The 18,977-nt window shown below is 44.6% G+C and overlaps 1 long non-coding RNA gene across 2 annotated transcripts; it reads left to right on the forward strand.

Annotated features, from left to right (window-relative positions):
• The first annotated feature begins 3,860 nt into the window (after positions 1 to 3,860).
• On the forward strand, positions 3,861 to 18,612 carry LOC308585330. 2 transcript variants are annotated; one of them, XR_014007280.1, is made up of 5 exons: positions 3,861 to 5,543; positions 6,366 to 9,764; positions 13,170 to 13,294; positions 14,391 to 14,487; positions 17,562 to 18,612. It is a non-coding gene; the product is annotated as an uncharacterized lncRNA (long non-coding RNA). The 2 variants fall into 2 exon arrangements; XR_014007281.1 differs by having other exon boundaries at positions 3,861 to 9,764; positions 17,562 to 18,591.
• Positions 18,613 to 18,977: the final 365 nt, after the last annotated feature.

The raw sequence follows: 18,977 nt of genomic DNA on the forward strand, positions 1-18,977 counted from the left end.
CACGCTTTTCCTTAGGATATTTCTATCTTCATCAATCTTGGAAGGTATGGAGTGATGCAACCCCTGAGTCAAGGAGAGAAGTAACTATACAACCTTTAGAAGACATCTGAAAGCAGCCCTGTATAGGGAAGGTTTTCAATGTTTAATGTTTTGTTATGTTTTTATACATGTTGGAAGCTGCTCAGAGTGGCTGGGGCAACACAGTGAAGTGGGTAGGCTATAAATATTATTATTATGATGGAACAGGGCATCCTTATTTTCATCGGAGAAATGTTGGAGGGTATGAAGTTGCTGGGGCAAAAGGAAAAAAAAAAGAAAAGTGCTTAGGTACGGAGCTTTGAAACATGGACATGTGCCAGATATGCAGCACAAAAGGAAGTCTGGATGAGCCCTTAGATAGTAGTGCTTTTCTGTAGGTCCCAGTTCATGCCATAGGGGCTTAATGGTGAATGATGCCACACAACAAGGATGAGCTCGTTGAAGGTTGCTCCAGCATGTGCCCTTGGGAGCAGCGTAGGCAAGCAGGAAGGCTGCCCTATGCTAGACTCCCTGCCCCATGCCTGATGCCTCCTGGGAGAACTACTTCAAAATGATTTACAGATGGTATCTAACTCTGAGTAGACTTGCTAAGATGCATAAGACTGAATCAGATAAGTGTTAGAGATGCATTGAGACTGACAGTACCTTCTATCATATGGGGTGTACATGTAAAAGGGTAGAAGAGTATTGGGAAATAATTCATGATGAATAGAAAAAAATGTTTAAAAGTACTTTTCCAAAAACAAACAAACCAGAGTCCTTTTTGCTGGGGATAATTCAGAGGGAAATTCCCAAGTATCAAAAAAGGTTATTTATGTATGCCGCTACCGCAGCCAGTGTTTTGTTAGCCCCAGTGGCGTAGCGTGGGTTGTCAGCACCCGGGGCAAGGCAAGTAATTTGCGCCCCCTAACCCGTGGATTTTAGCACTCAAGTGCGAGCGCGCCCTCGGATTTTTCCGGTAACACTTGACTTTATAGAATCATAGAATCGTAGAGTCGGAAGGGACCCGATGGTCATCTAGTCCAACCCCCTGTGGTGATGATGATGATGATGATGATGATACATTTTATTTATACCCCGCCCTCCCCATCCAGAGCCGGGCTCAGGGCGGCTAACACCGGTAAAATTACAATAGAAACATAATGGTGGGAGGGACCAATTTAAAATACAGGTTAAAATGCAATTTGAAAAGCAGCCTCATTTTAAAAGTAGCCCACAAATCAAAACTGTAAGGGGAGGGAAGACATAAGGGTCCCACTGAGTCCAAACCAAAGGCCAGGTGGAACAGCTCTGTCTTGCAGGCCCTGAGGAAAGATGCAGGACCACGCAGCTGTCCCGTGCGGGGATCGAACCTGCAACCTTGACATCCCTATTTCCATAGGGTTCGGGTTTCCGAGTGGCTAGGGAAACCAAGCTGGATGGGGAGGGGAAGCCACAAACATGAGTCTGACCAAACTGCGGGAAGCAGTGGAAGACAGGAGTGCCTGGCGTGCTCTGGTCCAGGGGGTCACGAAGAGTCAGACACGACTAAATGACTAAACAACAACAACAACAACAACAACAACAATGTATGAAGTTACATTGAAAGACCTACATTGGCTCCCTGTACGTTTCTGAGCACAATTCAAAGTGTTGGTGTTGACCTTTAAAGCCCTAAATGGCCTCGGCCCAGTAGACCTGAAGGAGCGTCTCCACCCCCATCATTCTGCCCGGACACTGAGGTCCAGCGCCGAGGGCCTTCTGACGGTTCCCTCCCTGCAAGAAGTGAGGTTACAGGGAAGCAGGCAGAGGGCCTTCCTGGTAGTGGCACCTGCCCTGTGGAACGCCCTCCCACCAGATGTCAAAGAGAAGAACAACTACCAGACTTTTAGAAGACATCCGAAGGCAGCCCTGTTTAGGGAAGCTTTTAATGTTTGACGTATTAATATTTTTTTGGAAGCCGCCCAGAGTGGCTGGGGAAGCCCAGCCAGATGGGCAGGGTATAAATAATTTATTTTTATTTTTATTTGACACCCCCCAAGCCAAGGAGATAAGTAACTCTACAACTTCACAAGTCATCTGAAGGGAAGTTTTTTTAAATGTTTCATGTTTTATTATATTTTTATCCAAGGTGACTGGGGCAGCCCAGTCAGATGGGAAGGGTATAAATAATAAAATTATTACTATTATTATTATTATGGAATAGGGCGTCTCAATTTTCTTTGATGAAATGTTGCAAGGTATTCCGATTAATGCTTTTTATAGGATATTGGACACGGTGCGAGTTTATGGCTGCCAAGTATTGGCCTGAAAGGAAGCGCAGCCGGCGTCAGAGAACTGCTGGGGGATGGAGCTTGCAAGTGTTAGAATGCAAAACGCGGACAGGTTCAGGCACGCAAGAAGGTGGGGGAAAGGGGAGCCCGGATGGCTCAGTTTAAGAGCATGGCGCTGATAAGGCCAAGGTTGCAGGTTCGATCCCTTGTAGGGGGCAGCGGCGTATTACTGCATTGCAGCGGGTGGGACTAGATGACCCTCGGCTCCCTTCCAGCTCGACAGATTCTATGAAAGCACATGGAGCGCGGAAGTTGCATTGCAAGTAGTAGGGGGGGGCGCAAGGGTTGCAGAGAGAGAGAGAGAGAGAGAGAGAGAGAGAGAGAGAGAGAGGGAGGGAGGGAGGGGGGAACTGGCCCTCCGCTGGACAACTGACCCGGCCGGGCTCTGTTTCCCAGGGAAGCAGCAAGAAGTTGCAATCCAAAGTTGCAGAAGCGCCCTGCTCCTTCTTCCGCGGAGGGAAACGCTCCTGCGGAGGCGAGAGGCAGCGAGGAGGCGACGAGCTGAGGCTTTTGTGAGGTAGGGAGAGGAAAGACGGGGGAGGGAACCCAAGGAGGATTTGCATGAGAGGGAATGAAGGGGAAACGCGCCTCCCACGCGGAGCACTTTTCCCCGGGAAATGCACGGGGTGGGGTCGTGGCTGATCCGTGCTGCGCGCTCGCCTCGTGCGGCCCAAAGTGCTGCAGGATCGCCAATGCAAGACCCCCTTTTAAAACCTCCCCTCCCCCAGCTCTGGAAAAAAAGGGGGAAGGGAAGGGAAGGGAAGGGAAGGAGGAAGGGTATGGCGTCAGGGTGCGGAGGCTGCCCGTGCCCGGCCAGGTGTCGGTGGCGGCGTCAGCGCTGCTGCAGCGGCTGCTCCTCCTGCAAGCAGTGAGTGGAGCGCAGCCGCAGCGGCGGCGGGGGGGGGGGGGCGCGCGCGCGCCAAGGTGCAAGGCTGGCGGTGGCGGCGGGGAGCCCGTCGGAGGAAGGAACTTGTCCCTTCCCTCTGGACTCGCGCCCCCCGCAGATGTTGCGCCCGGTGCGGCTGGCACCCCTGGCACCCCCCACGCTACGCCACTGGTTAGCCCCAAAATGGAAAACGGGCAAAGTCCCAACTAAAGAAGAATGGCAACTTAAACTGATGGAATATGCACAGCCTGCGGACCTAATATACAGAATAAGAGAACAAAAAGAACATATGTTTAAAGAAGATTGGAAAATGTTTGTTGAATATCTGGAAGAAAATTGTGTATATTGGAGAACGTGGGCAGCATTAAGATAAATTCAACAGTGTAAATACCATAAGTTTTGATGGATGTAATAATGGAATACAGAATAGTTTAGTTTATATAAAATATGCAGGGATTTATGTTATGCAAAATGAACCATGGAAAGAGAAGAAGGGAAGTCACTGATATTTTAAGTTGGTTTAAATGAATATTCTAAAATGGAAAATGTAATCAAAATTATTGGGGGGGGGGGGGAGGAAGCCTGACGCCTCCTGAACCAATTTGGGGGGAAGAAGGAAGGGAAGTTCAATTGTACTAGTGGGACTCACTGCACTGCTCCCTCTAGAATAACTGTTTAGCTGAATCTGCCCTGTGCTACTAGGCTATGTCCCCATGGCTTCCTCCAGGATTTGCTTTGTCTCATGTAACTATGACTTTTGCTCCTCCAATGTGGAACCTCCTCATCTATTACGCTACTATAGAGGCAGGTCAGTTGTTCTAGGGAGATCTGCACAGCTCCCCTCTTTCATCGTAACGGAGATAATAAGTTTTTAGTTCAACTCCTTTGCCAAGACCCCTTTCCTGTCTTCCTTGCCCCACCCATCTTACCTTCTGCTGTTTGTATAAGGTTAGCGGAGTATAGAGAATGTCTAATTAAGTTTAATTGTGTGACAGCTTTAAAGTGGGAATGTAATTACTCATTTAATTATTTTTGCCGCTTGCTGCTTAAAGGGTGGATATAATTGCTCTTTCTATAAGGGCACTAGACTTTGTAAGCTGGTATGAAATTAGAACAACCTCTCGCAGGTTCCCAAGCCCAGCAAGGGAAACTATTACAGCTGCATGGTCCCAAATGGCAAGAAGAAGACCCTGCATTGAAACTCTTTTAGGGAAGTTTTTAATGACTGATGTTTTAATGTATTTTTAATGTGTTGTTGTTGTTGTTTTAAGAGTCAATCTTTCACTAATTCCTCCCACTTCTTATAGTCCTGGCATCTTGACAGCGGGACATCAGGGTGAGGAAGACTATTACCCCTTTCTCCCTATTAATTAATATTTGCAGAGCATGGAGACAAGTATATTGAACAAGTGCCGATTACATTTTCATCCCCTCTCCATGCTGCTTATGCTAACAACATCAGTAAAAGGGGGAAAGGGGAAAGGACCCTGGATGGTTGATTCCAGGCAAAGGCGAGTATGGGGTGTGGTGCTCATCTCGCTTCAGGCCAAGGGAGCCGGCGTTTGTCCACAGACAGCTTTCCGGGTCATGTGCCCAGCATGACTTAACCGCTTCTGGCACAATAGGACACTGTGGTGGAAATCAGAGCGCACGGAAACACTGTTTACCTGGCTGCTGCAGCGGTACCTGTTTACTTGCATTGGTATGCTTTTGAACAGCTAGATTTGCAGGAGCCGAGACAGAGCAGTGGGAACTCACCCTGTGGCGCAGATTCGAACTGCCAGCCTTCTGATTGGAAAGCCCAAGAGGCTGTCGTTTAGACCACAGCAGCACCTTCTACCCTAATAACATCAGTGAAGGCATCCTGACGGATAACTTCTGGAGATGTGGAACAGACAATTTGCTTGGTTGCAAGGGTTGTCTCGGGAGATGATATCCTGCATGACTTCTGTAGGTGAAATGGAGGGTTGGGGCTGGGGAAGGCACCATCTTGTCCTTTGCCTTAGGCAGCCTAATGGTAGGGCCAGCCTAGTTAAGCCTAGAGGAACAGGGGTCTCCTAGCAACTCTCAGCATCCTTAACAAACTACAGTTCCCAGGATTCTTTGAAGGAAGCCATGACTGTTGAAAGTGGTTTGATACTATTTCAAATATATAGTGTAATTGAGGCCTTAAAGTGATCAGATACTGTCATGTTTAGAAGTCCTTGTTTAGAAGGATATTGACAAGCTGTAACATGTGAAGAGGAGGACAACCAAGATGATCAAGGGTCTGGAAACCAAGCCTTACCAGGAAGAACTTTGTGATGGTAAGAGTTGTTTGACAGTGGAACGGACTCCCTCGGGATGTGGTGGACTCTCCTTCCTTGGAGGTTTTAAAGCAGAGGTTGGATGGCCATCTGTTAGGAATGCTTTAGCTGAGATTCTTGCATTGCAGGGGTTTGGACTAGATGATCATCAGTGTACCTTCCAAATCTACAATTCTATAATATTTCCTCCCTAACAAATTGTAAGCACTTTATTTTATTTGGGAATGAAGCTGTGAGCAAACTTGTTCTATCACCATGATTAAATTTTGGTACCACCACTAGAGACCAGATAAAATTGCTCTAGGGCTGGATTTGGTCTGCAGGCTGTCAGTTGACTATTCTTGATCTATGGAGTTTCCTCCGCCTCTATCCTTTCCTCTACTGTTCATCTGGTAGAAAGGATTCATGGTTTAAATCAAGAAGAAGAAAAAGCCAAATCCCTAGCTCAACTTGAGCATGATTTAGCCGTCTCAGCACCACGTCTTTAAACACAGAATGAAGAACATTGTTTACCTCTACATGTGGTCTTCTGGCAATGGGAGTATTGATCCTTTCTACCAGAGCATCTCCACCTTGAAAAATGTGCCTACAGCATCACCACATCTCTCAAAGTAAGCCTTCACCATTAAAGCCATTAAAAACCATTAAAGCCATTAAAACGTTAGATGGTCACTGTAATTAGAACTTCCTTCCTAAGTGGGAAAGTGTATTGTGAGCAAGGAAAAGGGAGGTCGGTGCAATCTCTTTATTTCTTCTTTCTTATTTTTTCTTCTTCTTTATTCTTATTTTTGTTCTGTTTATGAATTAAATTATCTCAAAGAGATTTCACGATAAAAACATCAGCAGTGAAAACTAATGGGCTGTTTCATGTATGAAACCAACTAAAGGAAGTTTCATGTGCAAAAACAATTTCAGATCCAATGTAGATACTGGCTGGGCTAAAGATCTCCATTTAAAAGGCTTGTTGAAGAAGAAAGGGCCTCCTTAGGCACTGGAGGACAACGGAAACAGCCCCTGTCTGATATGCAACAAGAGGGAGTAGGGCCAACTCATGACATTTTGGCATCTGAGGTGAAGGACACAATGGTGATTCTCCCCCACCAAGAAAGGTGAGTGAAGAAACTTCATCAGGAGCAAGGGTGTGGAATAAAGATCTACACCAGGAACAAGGGTGAAAGGAGACCAGAAGCATCTGTTGTTCACCAAGAGGCAACTGTAGCAGTGGAATAGCAGGGTGGCTAATGAGAAGGCAGCAGACCCGACTTCAAGGAGCACGCTGCAGCTGCTACTGTGGCAGCCGCAGCAGTGGGTGATGCATTCCTTGGATACCTGATCTGCTGCCCCTGTGAATCCTGCTGCCTGAGGCAGTTGCCTCACCTTGTTGCCTCATGGGTGGGCCGGACCAGGGAAGAAGTTGCAAAAGGTAGATGCCACCATGCTAGAGGCCTGATTCCTGTATCATATACAATGGACCTCCTGATGAGATCCTTCCCCTATAGATCACAGTGAACAATTTGGCATATATGAGGAGTGAGATGATCTTTTAGAAACGATCATTCGCACAGAGAAGAGTCGAAACGGGATAACATAGCTGTAGGTTCAAATACTGGCGGAAAATGTAAGAATCCATTTCTAATAACCCTTTCGGATGAAAGGGATTAAGTTTACGCTTGTTATGCACTGTTTGTGCTCATTATTTCTTAGAACAGGATTAACTTTGATCATTTTCTATTGCTGCTTGAGCATCTGCTACGAGATAGGCTGGCACGCTTAAAGTTTGTCGCGGGACCCAAGTGCACTGTTACCTCATACACAGAATGTCAGTGGAAACTGGATTTGTTCAACTTGAAGGCCATCACCAAACATTGCCTGGGAGACACCAGTCAAACCTGTAAAATCTTCTGCAGCCAAAACATCTGCAGGGATTTAAAGGCAGGAAAAATTATTCTGATAAGATTAACAAACTCTATCCTCATTCAGGCATCATGCTTGAGCAAGAAATAGAAGTCTGGATTTGGGGTATTGAGCCAAGCATGCTGGTCAGCCCCAGATCTTCCCAGGTTGAGCAGGAGATGTCTGAATGAGGCTTTTACCTGGATTTACTTGACTGAGTGTAGACACCTCTGCACATAGGAGCCCTGTATTATCATAGCTTGAAGACTTCAGTTAAGTGAAGACTTCACTTTAGCTAAGAGGAAACAGTTTGGAACCTTCAACACACTTTCCCTGCTATAAACACAGGGAGGTCTGTAATAGAGTGGGGAGGCACACATATTCCCACCACATAACACTGAAACGTGACTGGTACTCTGTTATGGTGCTTTAGAAGCTTTTAATGTTTTGTTGCATTCTTTTATATTCTGTTGGAAGCCACCCAGAGTGGCCGGGCCAACCCAGTCAGTTGGGTGGGGCACCAGAAATTGTTGTTCTATCATCACCATCACCACCTTCATTATCCCAGGTTAACCCTGTGTCTGTTGACAGTTGTATAGGAACGCGTCCCACCAGTCTTCTTGCAATACGAATATATCCATGAATACACACCTTAGTAATGACAGGCATATAATACGCACCTGGCCTCGCTTCTCTCTCTGCTTAGCAAATCCAGCAATCATACAAAGTTTTATTTGGAAAGGGTAAAAACGATATCACAGAAGGACACAGTTGCAACCTCCATTTATCTCCAGTTGTCAGATATTTTACTGCAAATAAGTTTACTGTGCAGGTGTTCTTTCCTTTCATGGGTTTTCATGGGAGAGACATCACTAGTGCTGTCAAAATTCATGAAGCCAGGGAGCTCCATGGGAAAGCATTCCCATTTACATGGAGAAGAGAGACAGGCAGAGATGAAATACAGCAAAATCTTTTACTGCACCTGCATAAATAGGGGCATGCTATGCCCTCCAGAAGTTCAAATCCTGGATGAGGCATGTTAAAATAACATAATGATCTAGCTGAGAGCATGCTTGGAGCAGTTTCTAATAACTACAGATGTTTCGCACCTAAGGGTGTGAGGGAACCATAGAGCTTGATAATCAAACCACACAATGTCAAATTCAGTGATTTGGGGCACTGTTGTCCCCCTCCATTCAGGTCCCAGTTTTTCTTTTCTTTTCCTTTTTATAAAAAAGCACCTTAAAAGGTTGCAGAAGTCATTTATCTCCTGGGAGAGTGGAAGCCTGCAAAGGATCACTGAAGGCTTTGTATCGTTTGTAGCAGCTTAACTGCTGAAATATTGTAGAGCAAATACACTGCACAGTGTAAGCTCTGTCAACACAAATCTTTCTTTTGGGAATGATTGGCCGAGGAAAAAAATGTCTTCGAGATGCTTCTTGGTTGGATTGGTATCCTTCATGTCTGCACTGAACAACAGGCTTGTGTGTGAGGTGTGTGTGAGAGAGTTCTCACTAGTACAGCTATTTATGTGGGCATCCATAACACTTTGATCAATATATGAGTACAGGCAACTCATTTTTTAGGACACCTCTACCCCATCCCACCTTACATGTGTGTGTGTCTGTGTGTAATTTTCTAGTTCATCGGTCAATATTTATCTGTGGGTCATTGCTTTGGCTCTATAAGACAGTCACATGTTTTCCAGTTTTCTTTGCCTGGCCTGAGTCAGAACAGACCCTAAAAGTGTCCCTATTTTCCAGGTATGTCCCTGCTTTAGAGAAGTCTCCCTGGGTTCTGATTTGATCCTGAAATGTCTCACTTTTTCCTTAGGAGGTCCCTATTTTCATCAGAGAAATGTTGGAGGGTATGGAGTTCTCTGACCCCCAAGTTGTCTGAAGGCAATCTTGTATATGGAAGGTAGTTTTAAAAATGTTTAATGTTTTCTTATGCTTTTATATGTGTTGGAAGCTGCCCAGAATGCTGGGACAACCCAATAAGATGTGTGGGTGTAAATAGTAAAATTATCATTATGGAATGGGACTTTCCTATTTCCATTGGAAAAATGTTTGAAACTATGGTACAGCAGCAGTGACACTGGCAGGTGGCGCAGTGGCAGTGAGTGTCCCACGGGTGGTGGTGTGGCAGAGCAGAGTGGTACTTCCTGTTTTGCCTCAAGTGGTGAAATAGGATGTACCACCCCTGATCTCAGAATTCCAGAACTTACAGCTGTCAGTTCTGAGGGAAGGCAGGCAATGACCCACAGCCCAGGTGGGGCTCGCTAGCTTGGGGAGGAGGTGTGTGATTCCTCATCTGGAGAAGGTTCAGGTGAGGCTCACATTCTTTGCCAAGCCCAGAAGCTATAACAGGCCTGCGTCCTGGCCACACACACATGGCTTCTGTTTTGTGCAAAGCTGGTAGATTGAGAAACGTGTGTGTGTGTGTGTGTGTGTGTGTGTGTGTGTGTATTAAAGGTGTGTGCTTACAGGTAAACAGATACCAGTGTCCATGCCCATATTGATGTCAGGCAAGGCCATCCCACCCATGAATTTTTCTTTGAGAAAAATAAATGGCTCGCGTAAATATAAACTAAGCTTTAATAATAATGAAAACTGTAACAGAATAGCATAATGAGAGAAACTAAATGCAGCAACAGGAGGCAAGAGTTTCCCCAGTCACTCTGGGCGGCTCCCAATCAAGTATTAAAAACAATACAGGGTTAAATATTAAAAACTTCCCTGAACAGGGCTGCCTTCAGATGTCTTTTAAAGATAGGATAGCTACTTATTTCCTTCACATCTGAAGGGAGGGTGTTCCACAGGGTGGGCGCCACTACCGAGAAGGCCCTCTGAAATGAAGGGTGAACTATTCTGCCACAGAAAGTATGGGAGCTACTGCTCTGAGTAGGAGAGATCTTGCGTGAAAGCTGACATTCTAAAATAAACCCCCTTCCTGCAAAACATTCTCACTGAAGTTGGCAACAGTGGTATTCTTTATACATTAACTTTGGCTCCATTTCAGAGTAAAATTCATGAGCAAGAGTAACCAATTATTAAGGAATAGGAAGACAAAGGAATGCGATTCTGCATTGTGCTGGGACTTAGTAAGAGTTGAACACACATTATTCACTGGATAAATATGTGGAAGAAAGGAAGAGAGTATTTAGCTCTGTTTTAATTACTGTTAATCTGTCGAGACTTTCCCATTAGAAATATCACACTGGCATTTTCTTGGGTACCAGCTGCAAGCCAAGCTCTTTAACATTTGATGTTGATGCACTTACTCATCCAATTCCCTGCTTTCCTTCATCTGTTCACTATGCACCCATGCTTTTGAGAAGATCTTTCTGATGAGACACTCCCCCAAAATTTCAGTTAGTTTCAGTTAGTTTCCCCCTTGTTCTCTTTTGCCCCCTGCCTCAATCCCTAGGTCTCTCTCTCTCTCTGAATATCTCTCAGTGAATATTTCTCTTTGAAGTACATCATGTTTCAGCCAGGGATAATGGCCTTTGGTATTCTGCTAGAATCACATTAAAAACCACTGTGTTCCACTGGCTGAGGAAGTTACAGTGCTTCTCTCTTCCACCTGACAGACTGATGATAATCTGGGGCTGTGCTGTGTACAAAACAATCACTATTCATTGGGGTTTGTTAGACATTTCATTCCACAGCAGAAGGAAAAGGGAACTTTTGTCAATAATTAAGTTTCAACATTGGCAGAGTGGGATTCTTCAGGTGCCCACATCTCAGGGGGGAGGAGGGGGCCTAATGAAAGAGACTCGTTCTTTCCATGCTATGTTTTGAGAAGGGAATTAGCTCTCCAGAACACTCCCACAAGGCTGATTTTTAACACAGGAAGCATCTTTCAGTAGAAGTCAAATCTCCCTAGGATCCAGCGCTGAAAACATTATCATTTCAAAATTCTCTTTACAAGTTCTTTGTCTTCAGCTTCATTATTGTCTTGTTCCTGTACTTGACAGAATTCTCATAGGCCTTGCATTATTACAGAGGAACATGATGGCAAGAAAGTCCTTTGCTCCTTCTGCGACCTTGAAGAGAAGGCTGTTCCAAGGGAAGCCATTACAGGGGCAGTTTCCTAATATGCTAATATCTCCAGTGTTCAGGATGTTTGTGGTTTGTATATGTAGGCAGAAGGACACACACTTGTGCATGAGGGAGATATCCAGAGGTTTGATGGAACCACAAGTTTTGCAAAAGGACAATAAAACTTGGGGGGGGGGGACTAAAGGGGGACGGTATACAATTTTTTTTAAAAAAATGTTTAAACACAGCTAATTTACAACCAGGGGCTGTTAGGCTGTGTGCACATTATACATTTAATTCTTTCCCTCAAAGAATTATGGGCATTGCAGTTTGTTAAGGCTTGCTGGGAATTACAACTGTGTGGGGGCTAAAGTCCAGAGCCCAGAATTCCTTGAGTAAAAGAATGTGCTTTGAAGGTGCTTTAAGGTATAATGTATAAGCAGCCTTAGCTGGAAACAGCTCATACCAGTTAGCTCTTGTGTTCTTCATTTGTGTTCTCCAAAAGCTAGAAAAATATAAGATTTGGTAATGGGTTTGTCATGGCCTCCCAAAGCTGATAACTTGCACTGCCTCCAAGGGAAGCCCAGATGAGGAAAAGATTCACACTGCTCCACCCAGTGGATAGACTTTCAGCATCTCACACTTTTCAAGCCTGAGGACATGGAACTTCTGCCTTCCTCAGACTCAGAGCCCTCAGTAGCATCTCCTGCTTCTCTGCAGTTGCAGAACCAAAAATAAACCCTTTTAAAAGAACAGATACAGTGGTGCCTCACAAGACGAAAAGAATCCGTTCTGTGATTCTCTTCGTCTAGCGGTTTTTTCGTCTTGCAAAGCAAGCCCTTTGACGGATTAGTGGATTAGCGCTATTAGCGGCTTTTAGCGGCTTATCTGCTGATCGGATCAGCTGATAAGCGGCTTAGCGGCTTAGAAAAGGGGGGGGGGAAGGAAAAAAACCCAGCAGGAACTCGCAAGACATTTTCGTCTTGCGAAGCAAGCCCATAGGAAATTTGTTTTGCGAAGCACCTCCAAAACGGAAAACTCTTTCGTCTAGCGAGTTTTCCGTCTTGCGAGGCATTCGTCTTGCGGGGCACCACTGTAGTTCCTCTAGGGCAGGCATCTCCAAACTCGGCCCTCCAGATGTTTTGAGACTACAATTCCCATCATCCCTGACCACTGGTCCTGCTAGCTAGGGATCATGGGAGTCATAGGCCAAAAACATCTGGAGGGCCGAGTTTGAGGAAGCCTGCTCTAGGGAGACAGTGCCAGCAGAATAACAGGCTTTATGATGCTTCAATGCTTAGCTGAAGCCACATTCCCATGTTATCTACAGTAGAGGGAGAGCTACAAGCAGCAGAGCTCACTGCGGAAAAAAGCCAAACAAGAATCCAAACAAGGGAGGCTATTCCATAAGCACGGTCCCAACACTGAAAAGACCTTCTCTTTGGTAGCCACCCACCTTAAAGTGCTTCTAAATCTGACTTTGTGGGAGATTAGCAGTCCAACCCAACTAATGTATATTCTTGCTGGTTAGCATGAGAAAGGGCTAAGTCCACATAGCTGTATTGCTGATAGGCAGGTACTCAGACCATAGAAATACAACTGGTAGAGTGGTCTCTGTGTGATGTCATTTCCCCTCCTTTCCTGGAGAAGAAGGAGCATATAGTACTTCTTGTTCCTCTCTTTCTTCCAGTGATCAGCCATGAGGGCAGACGAGCCTTGTTCTTGTTCCAGCTTTAGGCACATACTGTAAATATGAGTATTTTGCCTGCATAGTTTTGACTAATGCCATCGCTGTGAACCAGTGCAAGAATATAAGTAAATCAAACTTACCGTATTTTTTGCTCTGTAAGACGCACCAGACCATAAGACGCACCTAGTTTTTGGAGGAGGAGAACAAGAAAAAAAAATCTGAATCCCAGAAGCCATAACAGCAAGAGGGATCGTTGCGCAGTGAAAGCAGCAATCCCTCTTACTGTTCTGTCTGGGATAGCTGCACAGCCTGCATTCGCTCCATAAGATGCACACACATTTCCCCTTACTTTTTAGGAGGGAAAAGGTGAGTCTTATAGAGCAAAAAATATGGTAATTTTTAAACTTACTTTTCAGATTGTTACCTGATTCTTTGTTAAGTGGGATAAGAAAGGGGAGCCAGCTTAATCCATAGCTGAACTTGTTCAAAACAAGGTTTTATAGCCTAATTCCTATACTTTTAATTTTGCTCCCAAGGATGGGATTTTGAACCTCTTTTCAACTCACACAGGTGGGCACTTGGAGGGATAAATTGCAATTAATATATCCTCTCTTACTCATTAAAAACCTATCCCACAAACTTGACCTGATGTAAACCTGCTTACTGAGATTTGACCTTATATGAACCTGACCTGACGTGACCTTACTTAAGGCTGCTACCACTTCCCCCGCGATCCCTGAGCCCCAGAATAACAGGTTGCTGCCACATTTGAGGTGTGGAAAAACTGGGAACTTTGCCCATCTGTACCCATCAAGCAGTTGGATTTTCCACTTACAACTGCCAGAGATTCCTTTTGCAAGTAGCATCAGTATGTGGAGCAGATGTCCTTTTCTCAGCCCCATTGGAGTGAGATTATCCAGAGAAAACAATAAATAATTCCAGTGACTTGACCTTATGCAGCCTTCCTATTAAAATGGCAAAATAAGAAATGTACAAATCATCACAGGCAATGGATGGGGAGATAGTGAGATCCATAAAGCACAAGAAATCCCTGGAAAGTCGGCTTGGCACAACACAGGACCTCTGGGATCTACTCCATTGTGTAATGTATGCAGTTTTGTCAAGTGAAGGGTAAAAAGCCAGTTCCATAGGTATTAGGGAAGTATGTTAGGATATCAATGCTATAAATTTTAAGAGTGTGGCATGGGCAGTGTGTTTTAGGTTGGCTGTAATTACTTTGTGCGTAAGAGAGAAACATGGTGGAAGAAATCAGAATGCGAGAACGCAGTCCGGTGGTGTCAGAAAAAGGAAAGGAGGGGTAAGTTGTAAACAATAGGCTGTCATAGTGAGTAAAATGGAATTTCTGTCTTTAAAAATAAAATAAAAACCAGAGCAAAATTTCAGAAAGATTATAAATCACAGCTTTACCCCACATTATTTCCAAACAAGCAATTCAAAATCTCTGCAGTTGGCCTTCTGGGGACTTCTTAAATCACTAAGCCCTTATCAGCACCAAGTAGAATAAAAGTCTCTTTCAGCACATTTATCCTGCCGTTTCATTTAAATTCAGCAAAGCCCAGGGAGGCGGCAAGACAATCTTACAATCTTACACTACCTTGGAAGGAGCAGGTCCACAGTTTTCAGGGTGCTTAGGGTTGCCATATTGCCAAAAGTGAAAATCCAGACAGAGTTGTTGATTGGGGGGGCAAAGTTGTTGAGCTCCCCAAAAACATTCATTTTGGGTCTTTTCTTATATTTTTAAAGAATTGTAAAAATAAAAATAGCCCAACTTACCATACATCCGGGTTTTCCCGGACATTTTACTAATTCAGCAAAAATCCACCTGTACGCCATTTTCCTGAATGAATAATGTCCTGGAAAACCCAGATGTGTGGTAGTCCTAGGGGTGCTGCTGGATTCAACAGTGTTGCTGGAGGCTCTGGTGGCATTGGTGACTCTGGCTGTATTTGGCTGTATTTGCTCTGGCTGTATTTGGAGAGAAATGACTTGGCCTCTGTACTCCATGCTCAGACAACTTCCAGATTGAATGGTTGTGTACTGAATTTCCTTTATGATTGAGGCCAGAAGGTGAACTACAGAACTGGAAAACAACAAAAAGGTACATGTTGAGGGAGCGAATAGTGCCATTATGTAGTTTAGTCATGAGGTGGCACTGGATTTAGCTGTATGCAGGTGGAGGCGGGATACAGTGGGATGCAGGTGGCGCTGTGGGTTAAACCATAGAGTCTAGGACTTGCCGATCAGAAGGTTGGCGGTTCGAATCCCCGCAACGGGGTGAGCTCCCATTGCTCGGTCCCTGCTCCTGCCAACCTAGCAGTTCGAAAGCACGTCAAAGTGCAAGTAGATAAATAGGTACCGCTCTGGCGGGAAGGTAAACGACGTTTCCGTGTGCTGCTCTGGTTCGCCAGAAGCGGCTTTGTCATGCTGGCCACATGACCCAGAAGCTGTACGCCAGCTCCCTTGGCCAATAAAGTGAGATGAGTGCCACAACCCCAGAGTCAGTCACGACTGGACCTAATGGTCAGGGGTCCCTTTACCTTTAGGTGGAGGCAAACATTTTCTGTGCTGTTCAAGATAATAAAGTTCATGTCAAGTTTTCTAACTGATGCGTCCTCTGTTCCTTCTCTGATGGTGAAAACGCTCAAGCAGTGCATGGAGCAGGAAATCCAGCCATTTACTTCCTTCCTGCACAACTTTTAGCTCTTTGCTACCACTGCTCAGTCAAAAAGTCAGTACATCCTTTAATCTTGACACATGAGAATACTCATGTGCCAGGGCAGATACTCCTGGACTCACACAGAAAATGCATTATTTTTTAAAAAGGACAAATGCTTCTTTAATACCTCACAAATTCATTACCCATTGCTAGCTTACAGCTTTCTTTGCTAGCTGCCTTGCTGAGTTGGGTTTTCAGACTAACAAGATCCATTTCTACCATGGTTTGTCTGCTTTTATTTGGTGCTGTTCCTCAATAACAGCTCCCAAATGTGCCTATAACCTTGTTTTCAGAAGTCTGGTTTTGATGCTATTGAATCTACTGTGGCAATGCAGCAATTAAGTGGGATTAACTGATACATGAGACAAAGGATACTCCTGTGTGGGTTAGCATTTGGGGACAAAGTATAAAAAGCAAGTCATCTGGATGACTTATTCATAACGTGGCCATATTTAGAACAAGGTCAAACTGGCATCAGCGCCTTGAGTTTAAAATAATCCCTCCCCCTGTCCTTCTCCATCTGATCAAAATGTCATCTTCATTAGCAGACATGGGTACCATTTAGGAAGGGCGCACTGTAGGTCTCAGGCTTACTCACTGGTTTTATATTACAACTCCAAGGGATTATTTTCAGAATTGTAGGAACCTAGGTGTTAGGTATAATGCTACAGATACGCTTAACTTTGCTTTTTAAAAAAGACAAAATATTGCTGTTTCTCTCCCTCCCCCCCTTCTCACTCTGGTGCAAGAGTAGTCATATTTTCTATCCATCATTCAAAGGGGGGCAGGGTGTTATCTTTCCAATGAATCAATATCAGTCTTTTAAGTCAGAGCCTGAAGAGTACATTTATGCTGACCTGCTGTCAAACCACCTGTGGTTTGGATAATATTATCATCTGACAATTTAACATTTCCCCCCAAAGCAGTATTTCTGCATCAGGCATAGGCAAACTTAGCCCTCCAGATGTTTTGGGACTACAATTCCCATCATCCCTGACCACTGGTCCTGTTAGCTAGGGATCATGGGAGTTGTAGTCCCAACACATCTGGAGGGCTGAGTTTGCCTATGCCTGATCTACATCTTAGTATTTTCCTCCAAATATTTGTAAGCATCAGACACTGAATCAACCTATGTTTCAAAGAAGCATTTTCCTTATTACATCTCCAGCAGCATGTTGTCATGGAACGTCACCTCACAGGGTTGTTGCTGACAAATAGACTGGCTATGGCATAAGGCTTCGTAGGGCTGGCATGTGAGACACATGCTTGAGCAAGGTTCAAATACCACCTTGTCCATGCCTCACTAAACTACAATTTTCAGAGTAGTTTATCCATTGATCCTTCTTCTCAGGGAGCTCTTGGGATTTATAGCTCTGTGAGGGGGGTGGGGAAGGGTCTCCCGACAACTGTGAGCATTCTTAACAAACTACCGTTTCCCAAGATAGTTTTGGGAGAAGGAGTGACAGTTTAAAGCGATGAGATTCTGCTTTAAATGTGTAGTTTAGGTAGTGAATTAGTTGTCTAATGAGATTAAATGCAGGCAGGTGAAATGGATATATGGTATTGTTTTAAAATAATAAAAAACAGAGATGCAATTTCAGGCTAGATACTAGAAATATACTAGACTCTATATTCCTTTCATCTCACGTGCACAGAAACAAACACAAAGATCCATGGAAACAGAACAATCAGTAAAGATTTCATGAAGGTGTCAGAAAAGAAGATTCAGCCGGGTGGCTCGGAAACAAACTGTGAAGTGAATAAATTCATGCAGGAAAGGGAAAGGGAAAGGATCATCTTTGCTATAGTCTGTGATTATGTGCTGCCAAGACATTTTGCTCAATGTCTGGCCTTGATGCTTTGTAAGTAACTGCTGCGTGTATTCCTACAATCTCTGGTGCAGTATTGCAGTTGCTGGATCATTGAAAGTCAGGGGGAGAGCTGAGCTGCTGGCCTAAAATCACAATGATAACGCTAACAGCCTAGGTAATTGAGGTTATTATGGATGCATTAGACATACAGACAAACATACACAATTATACACAATGCAAAGATAAGCATATTCACAGCAGCCAGAGTCTTCTAGCTCCGTCAGGAGAGACGAGAGTTCCCACTCCTCAAACACACACACACACACACACACACTCAGCAGCAGTGGCTTAGCGCCAGGATTCTCCAACCCGGTGCCCTCCATAGGTCTTGGACTGCAGATATTCATATTGCACAGTTTGAAGCAAGTAGGTGCTAAAAATAGAGTCTTTATGGAGTAAAAAACATTGTCCAGACCCATGAAAATATTATGCAAAGCTTACATGCAGAACTTTCTTTAAAATATAACCAAAAGGTAAATGATACATTCAAACAATTCCATATCTTGTGCATATCCATCACAGGCTCAGCATCCTCTTAGAAATAAAATATATGTACAATCAGAGCTGACAAACACAACTCTCTCTCTCTTACACACACACAGGCTTCATTGCCTGCATTCTATTTCCCTAGAGCTGTTTTCTCTCCCTTTGGGAGAGTCTTTTACGCGTCTGTACTCCATAGTGTCTGAAAGAACAAGACTCCTTTCCAAGATGACTAATTTGCAATTCAATACCTTAATCACGGGGCACGGGTGGCGCTGTGGGTAAGTCCAGAGCCTAGGACTTGCTGATTGGAAGGTTGGCGGTTCGAATCCCCACGATGGGGTGAGCTCCCGTTGCTCGATCCCTGCTCCTGCCAACCTAGCGGTTCGAAAGCACGTCAAAGTGCAAGGAGATAAATAGGTACCACTCCAGCGGGAAGGTAAACAGCGTTTCCGTGCGCTGCTCTGGTTCGCCAGAAGCGGCTTCATTGTGCTGGCCACATGACCCAGAAGCTGTACGCCGGCTCCCTCGGCCAATAAAGTGAGATGAGCACCGCAACCCCAGAGTCGGCCACGACTGGACCTAATGGTCAGGGGTACCTTTACTTTTACATTAATCACTTGATCTAAGGTTAAACACTCACGTGTTAGCTAGCAGAAAACAACAATAGTTATTTATCAACTACCTAAAGCACAGAGAGAGCTCTTCTTGCTTTTC

The sequence above is a fragment of the Podarcis bocagei genome, assembly GCF_964188305.1.
Source record: "Podarcis bocagei genome assembly, chromosome: 4".
Classification (NCBI taxonomy): Eukaryota; Metazoa; Chordata; class Lepidosauria; order Squamata; family Lacertidae; genus Podarcis; species Podarcis bocagei.